Here is a 16,461-nt window from a genome sequence, read left to right on the forward strand (position 1 = left end):
CTTCTTGTTGTCATTGTTTAGTCACTAAGTCGTGTCCAACTCTTTGCAACCCCATGGACTGCAGCACGCCAAGCCTCCTTGTCCTTCACTATGTCTCAGGGTTTAAACAAATTAATGTCCATTGAGTCAGTGATACTATCCAACCATCTCATCCTTTGCCACTCTCTTCTCCTTTTGCCTTCAATTCTTCTCAACATCAGGGACTTTTCCAACGAGTCTAACTTCAATATAATTCAACATTTCTAAATATATTTTTACTATTTATTTCATCACTGGCAAAGATTTTAAAATGTTTTAATTTATGTGTTTCCTATTTGTGTTTTCTCATGGATGAACTAACTACCTGTTCTTCACCCATTTTAATGGGTTTGATATGGACCACTTTTATAAACTTAAATGAATCTTTGCCGTTTTTAACATGAACATTCAGACGCACTTGAATCATTCTAATCTGTTTCTATTTTATTATAGTTTTGTTCTTTATTACTGTAAAAGTACTTTCAAATCTTTATATTTCCCAGCTAACCAGTTTTTTGGTTTGTGATCCCAATAAATATTTTCTATGGAACAATGAGCTGCCTACAGTCCAAATGTAGGCAGTGGATCAACTTATCCTGAAGCTGAAGGTGGAGGAAGTAGAGAAAATATGAGATAGCTATGAAGAGCTAATTAAATGGAGCACATCTCTAAGTTCAGTATCTGGGATTCTATGACATGCCTGCCCTTCCTTGTCCTCCTGTAAAACAGTAGTCACCAGCCCACTTGTTGATTACAGAGCAGAATGATTTTCACTCCTAGGAAACCCTGCTTTCTAGACAAGAATTGCGCCCATCTTTTTGCTAGCGTAACTTAGTTTGTACAAAAGAAGTTAACCATATAGTATTGCACTAAAGAATTCTTCCTTGCTAGGAGTGAACTGCAGATTAAAGATCCTTCTGCTCTTTAGTGCCTACAAAATGGTTAGCAGCCTGCATGAAAAATGTGTTCAATTTATGACAACCTTTTGCCATTTGAGCTGTAAAGGCAAATGAAGAAAAACATCCAACTCTTAAAAGCATATTAATTAGGCATCTCCCTTCTGGGTCAGGAAGATCCCCTGGAGAAGGGCATAGCAACCCACTCCAGTATTCTTGCCTGGAGAACTTCATGGACAGATGAGCCTTGTGGGCTGCAGTCCATGGCATCCCAGAGTCAGAGATGACTCTGCGACTAGCACAACACTTCTCTCCTTTTGTGAATTTTAGAGTTGAATTTTCTATCAAGAAAGCTTAAATGATACAAGAAATTCATTTTCTTTCTTATGAAAATGACATACACAGTTGCTTTGAAGTAACATTATGCACAACTGAGATACCTATGGGGAGTTTTGAAATCTCTGTCTCAAGAGACCTTTTAAAGCAAGACAGCTACATACAGGTTTGTTAATGGATAAGTACAACTTTCCCTTAAAAAGATTTAAAAGCTTTCTAAAATCACTATGTTTTGGTTTTCTGTATATTATAAACTTTTTGCCCTTAAATGGCTTTTATTTATTTTGGAAATTTTTCAAAGGGACTTTTGTTTCTTTGTTAGCTTTGAGCCAGGAATGGGTATAAAGGAGATAAAAATGCTGTTTGGGTTTTTTTTTTTTTTTTTTAAAGCTCTATCTACCTACTTACCTATCTATTTCTCATTTACACAGTCTATCAGGTATGTGCACATCAGGACATATTCATTGAGCACCTACTGTGTACAGTGTTTACCCCAATGTACTTCAAGTTGCTCTCAAGGAAATAAAAAGATAAATCGCACTAAATGTTAGTATTTACTATATACTAAATTAGTGGTAAAGGGCTTCCCTGGTGGCTCAGATGATAAAAAATCTGCTTGCAATACAGGAGACCCGGGTTTGATCCCTGGATTGGGAAGATGCCCTGAAGGAGAGCATGGCAACCCATTCCATTATTCTTGCCCTGAGAATTCCACGGACAGAGGAGTCCATGGGGTCACAAAGAGTCGGACATGACTGAGTGACTAAGCACACAAATTAGTGGCGAAAGTAAGAGAACCAGATCTGTGCTGCTCGATACGCAGCACACGGGCTGTGGCCAATCCCCGCAAAGTATCTGTACTGGTCTGAGGTGATACAAATACAGGAACCCAGGATATGCACTGAGAAACTTTATAGAAATTTGACAGAGTGATTTTATGCTTATTGAATCTCATGTTTCTGACCTTGTACTACATATGGCTTTGTTGTTTTAAATTCCTTTATTCTAGTGTTCTTGCCTGGAGAATCCCAGGGACGGCGGAGCCTGGTGGGCTGCCATCTGTGAGGCTGCACAGAGTCGGACACGACTGAAGAGACTTAGCAGCAGCAGCAGCGGTATTTTTTTAAATTATGTTTTTCAAAAATGTAAGTAAATGAATGGCGATTTAAAAAAGAAGCCTGATCTTTTACCCAGAGCAACACGGAGATAGCACATATCTACCTGTCTATATGTATAATTATATTATATATATAATTATGATATGTGTTAGTTGCTCAGTTGTGTCTGACTCTTTGCAACCCCATGGACTGGAGCCCACCAGATTCCTCTGTCCATGGGATTCTCCAGGCAAGAATACTGGAGTGGGTTGCCATGCCCTTCTCCAATAATTATGATATATCCCTATGTATATTATATATGTCTTTCTATTTGTATTACATATTATATATATCTATCTATATGATATATATTATATATACCTATATATTCTAAATATACCTGTCTATATGGGCTTACCAGGTGGTGCTAGCGGTAAAAAACCTGCCTGCCAAGGCAGGAGACACAAGGGATGCAGGTCAATCCCTGGTACCGGAAGATCACTTGGAGAAGGAAATGGCAACCCATTAGTCTTCTTGCCTCAGAAATTCCATGGACAAAGGAACCTGGTAGGCTATAGTCCATAGGCACAGAGTCGGGCAAGACTGAAGCAACTTAGCATGCACGAATCAACCTATGTAATTATGTATGTATATATATGGCTAAGCATCCTCTCTGCAATAAAGTAGAGAAATACCCCTTGGAAGTGAGTGCAAGTGGATTTCCCCTCCTCCTCAGTTATGGTCAGAAAAAGACAGTGCTCAGTTCATTTGACACCCTGCCTCTTCTGTCTCAGAAGAAATCTCCCACCTTTACAAGTATAGAGACTGTCATCTCTGAAGTTATTCAGTACCATAATTCAGTCCTAAGGGTTTAGATCCAAAGAATGAAAGTCACATTTCCAGCCAAAACACTAGAATCTTGCAAATATATTAAAGAAAAGAAAACTAGAAGAATGCTAACATAAAAATTTAAAAGATATACTGTCCAAGTTTGTTATATTATTTTTCGAATGTATTTGGATAGAGAAATCACATAAAAGGCATATTCCCATTTTCCATATTTGCTTAATAAACTTCCTATAAAGCTAAAGGAAAATGATTAAAAGTTCATACCTTGATAAAATATAAATACATATTATATATTTTACAAATGTTATTATATATTATAAATATATATTATGCATTATATTGCATAAATCACATTTTATCACATACAGTATATGTGATACATTTATATAACTTATATGTGATAAGATGTAATATGTGATTTTATAGATTATTAATATTGATACAAGCATAGATTTATGAAATTTTGGAATTGAAAGAGATCTTCTAATTTCTGCCAGGCATTTTGCAAATGCAAAAACTGCATATATATATATATATATATAAAGTTATATATAGAGAAAAAAACTGTGCTTAAATAAGTTTGGTTAGCTTTGAGTTAAATAAAGTTACTGCTGCTGGACTTCTTAGACTATCTATTAATATTTTCTGAATAAGAGGTCTCTGAATTTTTGTTTTGAACCAAGTCCAAAGATTATATAGCTGGTCTTGCTGGGAAGGTTTAACCGTGAAGGGAACATTTGCACAGAAACATGAAGGATGGAAGAGAGAAGCTGAGGCTATGGAAGAACATTCAGGGCAGAGGGACGAGCAAACACCCAGCACTCGTGGCAGTGTGCCCAGGGCATTCTAGGCACCTCAAGGAAGATGAGACATGAGCGAGAAAGGAGGAAAAGCAGCTGGGATCACAGTGATGCAGATGAGGGAAGAGGAGTGAGGGCTAGCATAGGACCCTGAAGGCCATTGTGAAGATTTTCAGCTTTTCTCTGAGAGGCATGGAAGCCCATGAGAAAAAGGGTTTAAGCAAAGGAGTGACATGATCTGACTTACTTTCTGATCACCTTTGCTTCAGCGTTGAGGATAGATTCCAGCAGGAGTGTGAAGGTGGGGAATTGGTGGGGAGAATATTAAGGCCAAAGCAGGAAGCCCAATTAGGAGGCACTGGCCATAACCAAGTAAAAGATGATGGAGGGAGGTCCAGACCAAGGTGGTAACAGTGGAAGTGATAAGTGATATGATACTAGATGTTTTCTGAAGGGGCACAAACAATGCATGCAGAAGATTGACTGCAGGATGTCAGAGCGGGTCAACATGACTACAAGAATTTCGGCTTACAAATAGGAAAATGGAATTGCCAATAAATGTGATAGAGAATACTGTGGATGGAATGTGTTTTAGGGAAAAGCTTCCATTTTGGACATGTTAAGTTTGAAAATACAGACTAAACACTAGCATATAAGCATTTAGGACTCAGGGGAGATGCTGAGGCTGGAAAACACAAATTGGCAAGTGATCAGTTGATAGACGTATTTAAAGTTGGGGGTTGGATGAGATTCCACAGGAGGTGGAACTGATAAAGAAAAGTAGGACATAGGTCTGAGCTTTGGGTCATTCTAAAGTGAAGTGACCAGGGAAATGAGAAAATACTCCCAAAGGAGGCAAATTTTCAAGAATACCAGAAGCTTTTCAGTCATCATCATACTCTTTTGATACTCCTAATATTACTACATAATATTTACCTTGTAAGGATTCCATAACATTATAGATATTTAGAACAATTGCTGACACAGAGTAAGCATCAATAACTTATAGCTATTTATTGCTAATATTTAAAAATTGCTCTCTTAAAAAATCTCTCCAGTGAGGAAATAGGTTCAGTAATTTCTGTTGTTGTTCAATCACAAAGTGTCCAGCTCTTTGCGACCCTGTGGACTGCATGCAGCATGCCAGGCTTCCCTGTCCTTCATTATCTCCCTCAGTTTGCTCAAACTCATGTTCATTGAGTCAGTGATGCCATCCAACCATCTCATCCTCTGTCATCTCCTTCTCTTCCTGCCTTCAATCTTTCCCAGTATCAGGGTCTTTTCCACTGAGTTAGCTCTTTGCATCAGAAGGTCAACGTATTGGAGTGTCAGCTTCAGCATCAGACCTTCCAATGAATATTCAGGGTTGATTTCCTTTAGGATTGACTGGTTTAACCTCCTTCCTGTCCAAGGGACTCTCAAGAGTCTTCTCCAGCACCACAGTTCAAAAACATCAATTCTTCAGCATTCAGCCTTCTTGATGGTCCAACTCTCACATCCATACATGACTACTAGAAAACCATAGCTTTGACTAGACAGACTTTTATTGGCAAAATGATGTCTCTGTTTTTTAATATGCTGTGTAGATTTGGCATGGCTTTTCTTCCAAGGAGCAAACATCTTTTAATTTCATGGCTGCAGTCACTGCCTGCAATGATTTTGGAGCCCAAGAAAATAAAATCTGTCACTGTTTCCACTTTTTCCCCATCTATTTGTCATGAAGTGATGGGACTGGATACCATGATCTTAGTATTTTGAACGTTGAATTTAAGCCAGCTTTTTCACTCTCCTCTTTCACCCTCATCAAGAGGCTCTTTAGTTCTCCTTCACTGTCTACTATAGAGTGGTTATCATCTGCATATCTGAGATTGTTGATATTTTTCCTGGCAATCTTGATTCCATGCTTGTGAGTCATCAGTAACTTCTAGAAGTTCCTATAGCTAATAACTGACAGAAGCAGGGTCACATCCAAGTTATTTTTTCTCCAAATTGCTGTGCTTTTGTCACTACTTGTGCTATATGACTTAGTTTCCAGATATTTTACATAAACCAACCAGGAAATAAAAGTAAAATCAATAACCACCAAACACTTCTTGAGATTAGAGTTCAAGAAACAGGTTGGAACAGAAATAGAAACTGTTATAATGTATTGAGCACTTAACATATGATAAGCATTGTGTTATCCTTTTTAACACTCATGACAGTCCTATGAAAGAGGAAATAATATGACCCTTTTTTTTTTGTTTTACAAATAAACAGTGTGAATCTTGGAGCAGTTAAACAAGTGTTTCTAGAGATGTCTGCATTCTACCTCAGGTATACAGTTTCAGTTTGGGATCTTGGTCAATATCAGTATTGACAGTATTTACCAGTTCACCTGGGGACATGGTCTAGTGGCCAAAACTTTTTTTTCAGGAGTGCCTCTTTATTTCTTTGCTTTCTGTTTTATAAGGTGTGGTTGACAAGTAAACATTGTAAGTATTTGAGGTGTACATTGTGATGTTTTGATATAAGGAAGGTACACCTGCTTAGAGGAAGGTGAAATTCTATCAAGAATTTTCTCTGGAAATTTTCTTCTTTCTTACCTTCCTCTCTTCTTTCTTCCTTTGCTTCTTCCTTCATTTCTCCATTCCTTTCTTCTTCCATCCCTCCCACCCCCTCCTCCCTTCCTTCTTTCCTTTCTTCCTTCCTTTCTCTCTTGCAGAAAGATGACCTGAATTCAGATCCAAAGCAACTTTGAACAGGGTTATTAAGAACTGCAAGATGACTCACTCCAGGGTTTACACAAGCAAACAGAAATATTACTAACTCCACCAGATGTAGTAGATGATGGATTTTCTGGTGTTCTTTTGTTTAGTCAACTTTCAGTGTGAATTATGCAAAAAGCCTTCACCTCCATGTCCCTGTAGACCTCTGTTAAAATCCCCCCCCTTTTTTGCATACACACTCAAACACTTGGTTGTGTCCAACTCTTCACCACCCCATGGACTGTAGCCTGCCAGGCTCCTCTACCCATGGGATTCTCCAGGCAAGAATACTGGAGTGGGTTGCCATTTCCTTCTCCAGGGGATCTTCCTGACCCAGGGATCGAACCTGATTCTCCTCCATTTCAGGCAGATTCTTTTAGCGCTAAGCCACCAGGGAAGCCCTCCGACATTATTTTGAAACATCTGTTTGCCTAATCTGTGTTACACTACATGCACCTCAAGGGTTGGGACTAGGCCTTTCAACAATTGATTGAAAGAACTTGGCTTTGTTGCTTACCAACTGTATGACCATAGACAGATTGTTTAACCTCCCTGGACCTGTTCCCACATCTGTGAAACAGAGATAACAAAATCTCTTCCTTGGATTATTAGGAGAATTAAATATGCAGCACTTAGTCCATGTTGTATATGATGCTGTTCCCTCTTCCTGGAAATGATTCCCCAGATATCTGCAAGGTTAATTGCCTATTTCCCTCAAGAATCTGCTTGGATGCTACCTTTTCAATGAATATCCTATTTCCCTGACTGTCCTATTTAAATAACCATATTCTCTGTCCCTATCTTGCCCTCCCAATTCCCCTATTATGATTTTGCTTTTTTATAGCATGTATTACATTCTCACATACTGTACAGTTTACATATTTGTTATGTGCTGCTTACTAAACTAGAAATTTGATATTTGGAACTTAAGGAAATTCCAGTTTAAAACATCTGTGTCTAATTACCTGTCTCACAACTTATTAGAAATGTGACGTTAGCATGTAATGCCTGAGGTTGGCATTATTTAAAATTAGTCCTTGAACACTAAACCTTCTTAATATTTGAACCTAAAGGAATACTTCCCAAGAGGCTTGTGCAAGGTTATTTGCAAATATTTGTCTCAAATGTTCTAGCTAACCTGCCACTTTTGGTCACAGCTGAGTAACTTCTATATGACAGACCTTCTTGGACATAACAATATAAAGTCTAGAAATAAGAAATAATTACCTGAAGGGATTACCAAAATGGGCAGAATCTGTGGGTGGGTTGACACTAGGAAAAAGGAAATGGCATTGAGTGAGTTTCCTGTTTTTATAGCAATCCACAGTATTACTGGCTTGAAGAATTAGAAGACAGATTTCAAAGCAGTTATAGAAAAAGAGGAGAGTCCCTGGCTGAATATAATAGAGAGACAGAGTCATAAAGTCTGTGTATAAATTTTTGATCAAGTCTCTGGCTGATCTCTAAACTATACATGCATAATTTAGATACAAACTCCTAACAGTTCATTCAAAGATCAAAGTACTGAATTAAAATTTCATCTGTTGCCTACTGCAAGAGGAAATAATTTTATAGCTGAGTTCAGCAAAGTTAACTGAAAAAAACAAACAAAAATCAATACTCTTCAGAGGAATATAACACTATCAAGAGTCTAGACAATGTATCATTCACAGTCTCCAGGATACAACTCAAAATTATTTGACATTTAAAGGAATAGGAAAATGTGACTCATAGTTAAGAGACAATGAAAACTAACTCAGATAACACAGATTTTAGAATTATTGGACAGCAATTTAAAATAAGCTATTATCCTCATAATCTAAAGGACAGGAAAACCAACAAAAAATAGAAAGCATAAAATTCAAAAGGAAATTTTATAACTGAAAGATGTAGTATAAGCAATAAAGTCACTGGATAGATGTAGCATCAGATTCCAGTACCTTGTTCAGTAAGATGACATGGGGACAAGGGTTCACTTCAGAGTCCCTGGTTGGATCCTCAGTCAGTGGGCTTATCACAGGTGCACCCAGGTGCGGCTCCTACCAGGGCCCTGGGAGGTCCCTGCCTAGCCACTGAGCATGTCCCTAGGTGTGCAGGGCTGGCCTTGGACTGGTTGAGGGGAGTTAGAACCAACCCACAGGTCTGTTTCAGATTACACAGCCAAAATTGAGGTCTGCAGACCTGATTCTGAGTCTCCCGCTAGTTCCCTGGGTGGGCTGGACTATTGCCTGGCTGGCTGGCAGAACTGGGGTGGGCTGGACTACTCCCTGACTGTGGCTGGGGAGACTGGAGCTAAGTACAGGCCTTTTCAGGATCAATTGGTGGGGTGCGTATAGACAGGTGTGTGTTTTATCAGGTCCCTCTGTGAGCAGGACAGTTTACAGACTGTGGCTGGGATGGTCTGAAGTTCCCTTGTGGGGGATCTTTCAGAATCTACAGTCTGACTGAATTTGGTGGGTTTGCCTCCAGAGGCTCAGGAACCACAGCTCAAAGGGGCTAGAACTGGTTCATGGGCCTTTTCAAGACTACAGCTGGGACCAAGTTCTGTCTGCTTATTACCCAATGCACAGGTGAGTGCAAGTCCTCCAGGGTTCCTGGGTAAATGGTGCTGGTGACAGGACGAAGGTAAATGGGTTGTGGCTGAGTCTTCAGGAATACGGAGCTGTTTACAGGTCTGCCACCAGGACCGTGGTTGGTGAGTCAGCTGCATGGCAGCTAGCTTCAGAATGGTTCTCCCTGGTCTTAGCCTTCACCAGGGATTCACTGTCTCCTACCTGGACTACAGAGCTCCCACAGAGATGCTTTTGTTTATACGTGCATGCTCCGTTACTCAGTCGTGTCTGACTCTTTGTGACCCCATAGACTATAGCCCGACAGGCTCCTCTGTTTGTGGAATTTTCCAGGTAAGAATATTGGAGTGGGTTTGCATTTCCTTCTCCAGGGAATCTTCTGGACCCTGGGGCCACACCCATGTTTCTTACATCTCCTGCATTGGTAGGTGGGTTTTACCATGAGCACCACCTGGAAAGCTCCCCTTGTCCATGGATGGATGCCAAATTATTGTTGCTCAGAGGTGGTATAAGAGGGGACAACTTATTTGGCCATCTTGCTTTCATCACTCTCCATAATGTTGGTTTTCTGATCCAGTTTTTTTCTAAGGCATGTTAGGTTTCGCCACAGAAACAGAAGTAATTTTATGTGTGTGTGTGTGTGTTAGCTGCTCAGCTCTGTCTGACTCTTTGCAATCCCATGGACTATATATACATACGCACACACACACACACACACACACACATATATGTGTGTACATATATATATATATATATAATTATGGAGAACAGCACATCCAAGTCTTCAGTGTTAGCCAGCAGGCTCCAGACCCAGGAGAACTAATGGTACAGATGAACTCCATAGACCATCTGAAGGAAAATTCCTTCCTGTTCCAGGAAGTTGATCTTTTTTGCTGTTCTATTCAGGCCTTCAACTCATTGAATGAGGTACACCCAAATGATGGAGGGCAGTCTCCTTACTTAAAGTTCACTAACATAAATGTTATTCTTATCCAAGAACACCTCCAAGTTGACACATAAGATTAACCATCGTTTTATGGCCGCCTGTATCATCATTGTCTTCGAGAGCCTTGATGTCACCCGGTAACAATATTTGTATTATTCCCAAGTCTGGTGGCAGTGTAAGGGAAGACACTCTGAAGCCAGGCAGTACTGAGTTTAAATCCTGACTCTGTGAGACTTTGGGCAAGTTTATTAAGCTCTCTGAAACTCATTTCCTTTTCAGTATGATTAAAATAAAAATGTCCTGGAGACATGTAGTTGCTAAAAAGATGAAAATAGTACACACCTAACAGAATGTCTGGTACATAGAATATATTTGAATAAATATTAAATCCCCTCCTTCCTTATTCCCAATTTCCTATAGTTTTCATACTCCAAGGATATGATCTTTAGATACTTGTTCTTTGTCTTATTCAGGGATTCATTAGCTGTAAACTAGTAAAAGCCTGTCGAAATTAACTAAAAAGAAAAGTAGGGGGAAGTGATGATTATTATAATACTATAAGAAGCACCCTTACATAACTCTTTAAAAAGGAAATTAGATTCAGCTGAGCTTCACTGGGAAGGCTTTGGGAGCTGGGCCGCATCCATGGTATCTGCCTCATTCATTTCTCTTTGGAGGTTTCATCCTCTTATTTCTATCTCACTCATCACTTCTCTTTCCTTATTCAATTTGGTTTGCATCTAGTTTTGGTCAGAACTGTCTGTGTTCCCACTTGGTGTGCTGGGCATTCTCTCAAGAGCAAGAATTTGATTGGCCGTAAGCTGCCCAATAGGCTTCCTGACACCAAAGCAGGTGTCCGTGCCGATCCAATCAGGGGCGTGATATGGTGCATACACAGTCACTTCGTTTTGCCTGCCAGGAAAGAGAGGGATAGAAAAGAGACTTCTGTAGAGAAAAGCACACCCCAAATATGTTGACCATTTCTACTTCATTTTCCACGTGTCAAATACTGTATTTCTTTCTTTTTTTTTTTTTTTAAATTTCAGAGAGATGCATACTCTTTTGGGCTTCCCTGGTAACTCAGCTGGTAAAGAGTCCATCTGCAATGCAGGAGACCCCGGGTTGATTCCTGGGTTGGGAAGATCCCCTGGAGGAGGGATAGGCTACCCACTCCAGTATTCTTGGGCTTCCCTGGTAACTCAGCTGGTAAAGAAGCCATCTGCAATACAGGAGAGACCTGGGTTCAATCCCTGGGTTGGGAAGATCCCCTGGAGAAGGGAACGGCTACACACTCTAGTATTCTGGACTAGAGAATTCCATGGACTGTATAGTCCATGGGGTCGCAAAGAGTCAGACACGACTGAGTGACTTTTCACTTCACATACTCTTTACTCTCCCAAAGAAGGTTTCTTCTCCCCATGCCTCCTCCAGAGAAGAAAATTCTGTTTTCCCAAGAGAACTATATTTTATTTTCCCAAGCTAGGGCAATTCCAGTTTCTTGAACCTCTTTTTAATAAGACATCTTACAGGACTGTTTGAGCTGTCGTTGTCCCCAGGGAGCCCTGTGGCCTTACTTTCTTACTTTTTGCCATGCCACTTCATTTAATTATGTCATCTTGTCATTGCTAAACATAATCTCAGGGGACCCTGGGAAGTAGGGCCATGCTGGATGCTGTGCATTCCACGCATCTCCAGTTCTTCTCATCAAATCATAATTTTCTTCAACCTGATGCTGTTTATACAAAACAACCTTCCCAAGATGGTAATGGCCACAGGGACAAATCCAAATGGAGATTGAAGGTATTATCTGATCAATTTGATCAATTTTGACAGCTGGTTCAGATAATTAGAGCAGAAAGGAAAAGATCTCTTTTTCTCCAAGGTTTGTCTTTTGGTCTAAATTGTTCATGTCACAGTTTTGTATCTTCTCTTCACTTGATGGGTGCACCTATGTTTTCTCCAGCCAAAGAGCTTATTATCTAGGCAGCTTAGTAAATTTTAAGCTTTAGCCACCATTTTTTCTGGGAAGAAAATTTTAATGGGTAAAATTATTCATTTTAGAGTGTACAAGGCCAAAATTGACTCTGGCATTTCACTTGACAAGACCAAGGATTGCATACAAAAGATCTACATACTATGCAAATGGATTTTCTATGTATATGTATAAAGTTTGGCAACTCCCTCCCCTGAGCCCTTAAGTAATGTGCTTGGATTTGAGATAGGTTAATTCAATAAAAGCTTCACTTTCTTTTCTGAAGGCATCTGAGTGGCCAATGCTGGTGTGTTATTGACACTGCCATAAAACAGGGTAATCTCACTCATTTATCAGTTTTTGCTTTGGAGGACCTAAAGCTGAGCTCATTTAGAAACTGAATGATCTCTGGCCCTCAGAGCCAGATGGCAAGTTCCTGTGAAGGTGGGGGAATATTGCTTCCAGGCATTATTGGAAAGTAATCTCCACACCTGCCGTAGCCTATGGAGCAGACTGATAAACAGAACATGCATCATTCCTCCCACCAACCCACAGCCCCAAACAGTCCAAAGTCAGAACCAGATTCAGCATGAAATGTACAAGTGATGGCCCCCACGCCCTGTGCATATCAGTCCTGTTTGACACACACAGAGTCAAATACTAAAGCTATATTTTCAAAAAGAAAAGTTGGGTTAGCTATCACTTTCCATCCAGGTGCTTAAATAAGTCTTTTCTTCCCCTCATCGTTATGAAACGGCATGGTCAAAGACAGAGAAGAATGGGTAACACTCCTGGGTACGTTTACCAGAGTATTATTAAAGAGAAGGAATTACTTTGCTTCAAAGGTGGAGATTTACAATACCTGTATAATGTTTCCAAAGGGGATAATGAAAGGTTTGGCCAGAGTTCTACATCTTATACTTACACAGGGGTTTTTGACTTGTATGTATATGTTAAACACACACACACTATATATCCATACTATATGGATTCCATATATCCTGCTCGCCTCTTGGAATTATCAAGAGAGTGATTCAGTACTTATCTGGCAGGAAAAATACCATGATCACAAAGGTGGTTTTCCTAGGACAAAGCTTATTCATTGCACTCTAGAGGTGCTAAACCCTGCAATGTCCCCGAAGGTGGAAAACTGCATAATTTGTGGTAGTGGGGGACTGAGTTCGTGCTTTCCCCTGTTTAAAAAAAAAAAATGAGGGAGAGGGAGATAGAGAGAGGGAGGAAGGATGATGCATCCATTTTCTCATTTAATAAGTATGTTTGGTTGAAGGGATCCAAAAATGGAAAAGACATGGTCTAGTTTGTAAAGAAATCCAACTTGGAGAAAGGATTAAATGAGGTCATGATATAGATAGTAGCTCACATTATTTGTAAAAGTGCTCATTGTGCTAAAATGGTTTCATAATTGTCAGTCTTTTATTTTCATCCAGAACGGCTGGATATAGGTGCTTTCAAAATTATTGGAGCAGGATGATGTATAGCAAAGACATCTGATGTGTTGGTGTTTTCATAGTTCTAGCTATCAGAATCTTATCATTTTTAAAAAAGATTTATTTGTTTATTTATCTGGCTGTGGTGGTTTTGCTGTCTGTGAGCTTTCTCTAGTTGCAGGGCAGGCCTCTCATTGCAGTGGCTTCTCTTGCTGCGGAGCGTGGGCTCATGGCATGCGGGCTTCAGTAGTTGCAGCTCGTAGGCTCAGCAGCTGTGTCTCACAGGCTCTGGTGCGCTGGGCCAGTAGTTGTGGCACATGGATTTAGTAGCTCCGTGGCATGTTGGATCTTCCCGGACCAGGGATGGAATCAGTGTCCTTTGCATTGCAAGGCAGATAGAATCTTATTATTTTTAAAAGGAATGCTTCTTACTATTTTCCTTTGGCTGTATTAAATTAATAAGAAAAAGTGCTAGAGGTTTTAAAGCCAGCCAGACCCAAGTTGACTCTTGGTTTTACCAATAAGTTACTGAGTGACATTGTTGATGAGGGGAGTAGGGGGAATCACATAAGCTCTATGACCTTTATTGTTCTCATCTGTTAAATGGGAATAATAGAATTAAGGATTCTCAAAGTTTTTTTTATAAGTTACATATTAGTCTGTATTTTAAAAGCACCTAAGAGAGTGGGTGGTTCTATAAAAGACAGAAATAGACAGCAGTCAGATTTTATTTCATAGGAAATTTGATTATTATAATATGACAAATTAACTGAAGGTCTCAGACAAATTAGGGATTCCCTGATGGCTCAGATGGCAGAGTCCGCCTGCAATGCAGGAGACCTGGGTTTGATCCCTGGTTTGGGAAGATCCCTTGGAGAATGAGATGGCAACCCATTCCAGTATTCTTGCCTGGGAAATCCCATGGACAGAGGAACCTGGCAGGCTACAGTCCATGGGGTTGCAAAGAGTAGGACATGGCTGAGCAACTTCACTTTCACTTTTTCACTTTTCAGACAAATTAAACCTTTTCCAGCCCAACTCTATAGAGAATCATCTCTAACAGTTCTTGAAATTTTTAAAAAACTATATATGAATTCCCTAGGAGGTTTTTGTTATATTAAACCCATCTAGAAAATCACTGTATGATATCATTCTCAGTATGCTAGGAGAAAAAATGTTAAACCCAACAAGAAGATGAAGACTTCAGGCTGCTTTTTTTCATTCCAAGAAGGATAGCTCTTAATCAGAGTGCATTCTCCATTCAAGATAATCTGTGAAGACTGGCATGAAAATGCAGATTCCTAATTGAACAAAGACAATTATTTCCAGATTGAAGTACAGTGGTGAATAGCTCTGTGCTCCAATTACCGTCAGACTTTTATTTCAAATGGGAGGCTGAAATCACAGATGAGTTAGCCTTAATTGGGAGAAATGGCTGGAATTGTAGTTTTAATACCCTACTGTAACATCATGTATGTAGGTCATCTTTTTTTCATGTATATATGACAGTGCCCTGTTTATGTCCATTTGGGACAGCAAGCTGTGATGGCAAGAAGGATAGGCTTTTTACAAACAAAGGTATCAGCACCCAGAAGTTAATTAGAGCCATAAAACTGTATAGCTTTTAAGTAAAGGGATGGAAAAGTACATTCTTCCTTATAAATATGTGTGAATTCACTGAGTAATGTGAAAACCTAACTCAAGATAGCATTACGTCAAGCAAGATTTCCTCGATCCTAACTATTCCTTCATAATATATTCCACTTAAGACTATCAGAGTATCCCAGCCATGAATACATACCCCCCCCCAAATTAGGTCAGGTCTAACAGATTTTCTAAAGGTTGAATAAAAGACAAATAAAATGTCAGATGAAGTCTGTGCTTTTCAGACAACCAGCAGACCCCAAAGGAGAGTCTGTTGTATGGTTGAGTTGGAGATGGTGTTGTGTTGGCAGAGATGAAGATATGGAAATGTTATTAGTAAAGATTCCTCTTCTCAGGTTCCTTTTTCACTCCAGCTGGGAATTCTAGTATCAGACACATGAAACCTTGTCACCAACCATCATGAATCATTTGTGTCTGTATAGATATTTCCAGTTTCCAAAGGGATTTCACAAATTATTTCATTTGATCCTCATTCCTCCAAACTCCAAGCTAGGTGTGGTAAATTTCATCACCTCTTTTTACAAATAAATAAACTGAGTCCAAGATCCTTGCTTAGGGGGATAGAGTGAAAGAGTATGGGGCTGGGACAAAGACCCAGCCTTTGATTAATAATAACCAACCCAAAATGTCACATATCACCGGAAAGTGAAAATGTTAGTCGCTCAATTGTGTTTGACTCTGTGTGACCCCGTGGACTGTAGTCTGCCAGGATCCTCTGTCCATGGGATTCTCCAGGCAAGAATACTGAAGTGGGTTGCCCTTCCCTTCTCCAGGGGGTCTTCCCAACACAGGAATTGAACCCAGGTTTCCTGCATTGTAAGCAGATTCTTGACCATTTCAGCCACCAGGGAAGCCCTACATGTCACTGGAGGAAGGAACTGTAAATGACTTCCATGCCTTAGCATGTACTTCCTGGTAGCTCAGTGGCAAAGAATCCACCTGCAATGCAGGAGATGCACATTTGATCCCTGGGTCAGGAAGATCCCCTGGAGTAGGAAATGGAAACCCACTCCAGTATTCTTGCCTGGGAAATCCCATGAGCAAAGGAGCCTCATGGGCTATAGTCCAGGGGGTCTCAAAGAGTCAGACATAACTGAGTGAATGAGGGTGCACACAC

The 16,461-nt window shown here is 39.9% G+C and overlaps 1 long non-coding RNA gene and 1 other non-coding gene across 2 annotated transcripts in view; both read left to right on the forward strand.

The window, feature by feature from the left end:
* LOC110129000 (uncharacterized) overlaps positions 1-16,461 on the forward strand; it is a 29,015-nt gene that overhangs the window by 3,759 nt on the left and 8,795 nt on the right. Inside the window, exon 2 of the long non-coding RNA XR_002311342.2 lies at positions 2,260-2,395. This is a non-coding gene — a long non-coding RNA (uncharacterized lncRNA). The remainder of the gene's footprint in view (positions 1-2,259; positions 2,396-16,461) is intronic.
* On the forward strand, positions 13,269-13,427 carry LOC139030724 (U1 spliceosomal RNA). Its single transcript, XR_011483130.1, has one exon. It is a non-coding gene; the product is annotated as a U1 spliceosomal RNA (small nuclear RNA).

Source organism: Odocoileus virginianus, chromosome 23 (genome assembly GCF_023699985.2).
Source record: "Odocoileus virginianus isolate 20LAN1187 ecotype Illinois chromosome 23, Ovbor_1.2, whole genome shotgun sequence".
Lineage (NCBI taxonomy): Eukaryota > Metazoa > Chordata > Mammalia > Artiodactyla > Cervidae > Odocoileus > Odocoileus virginianus.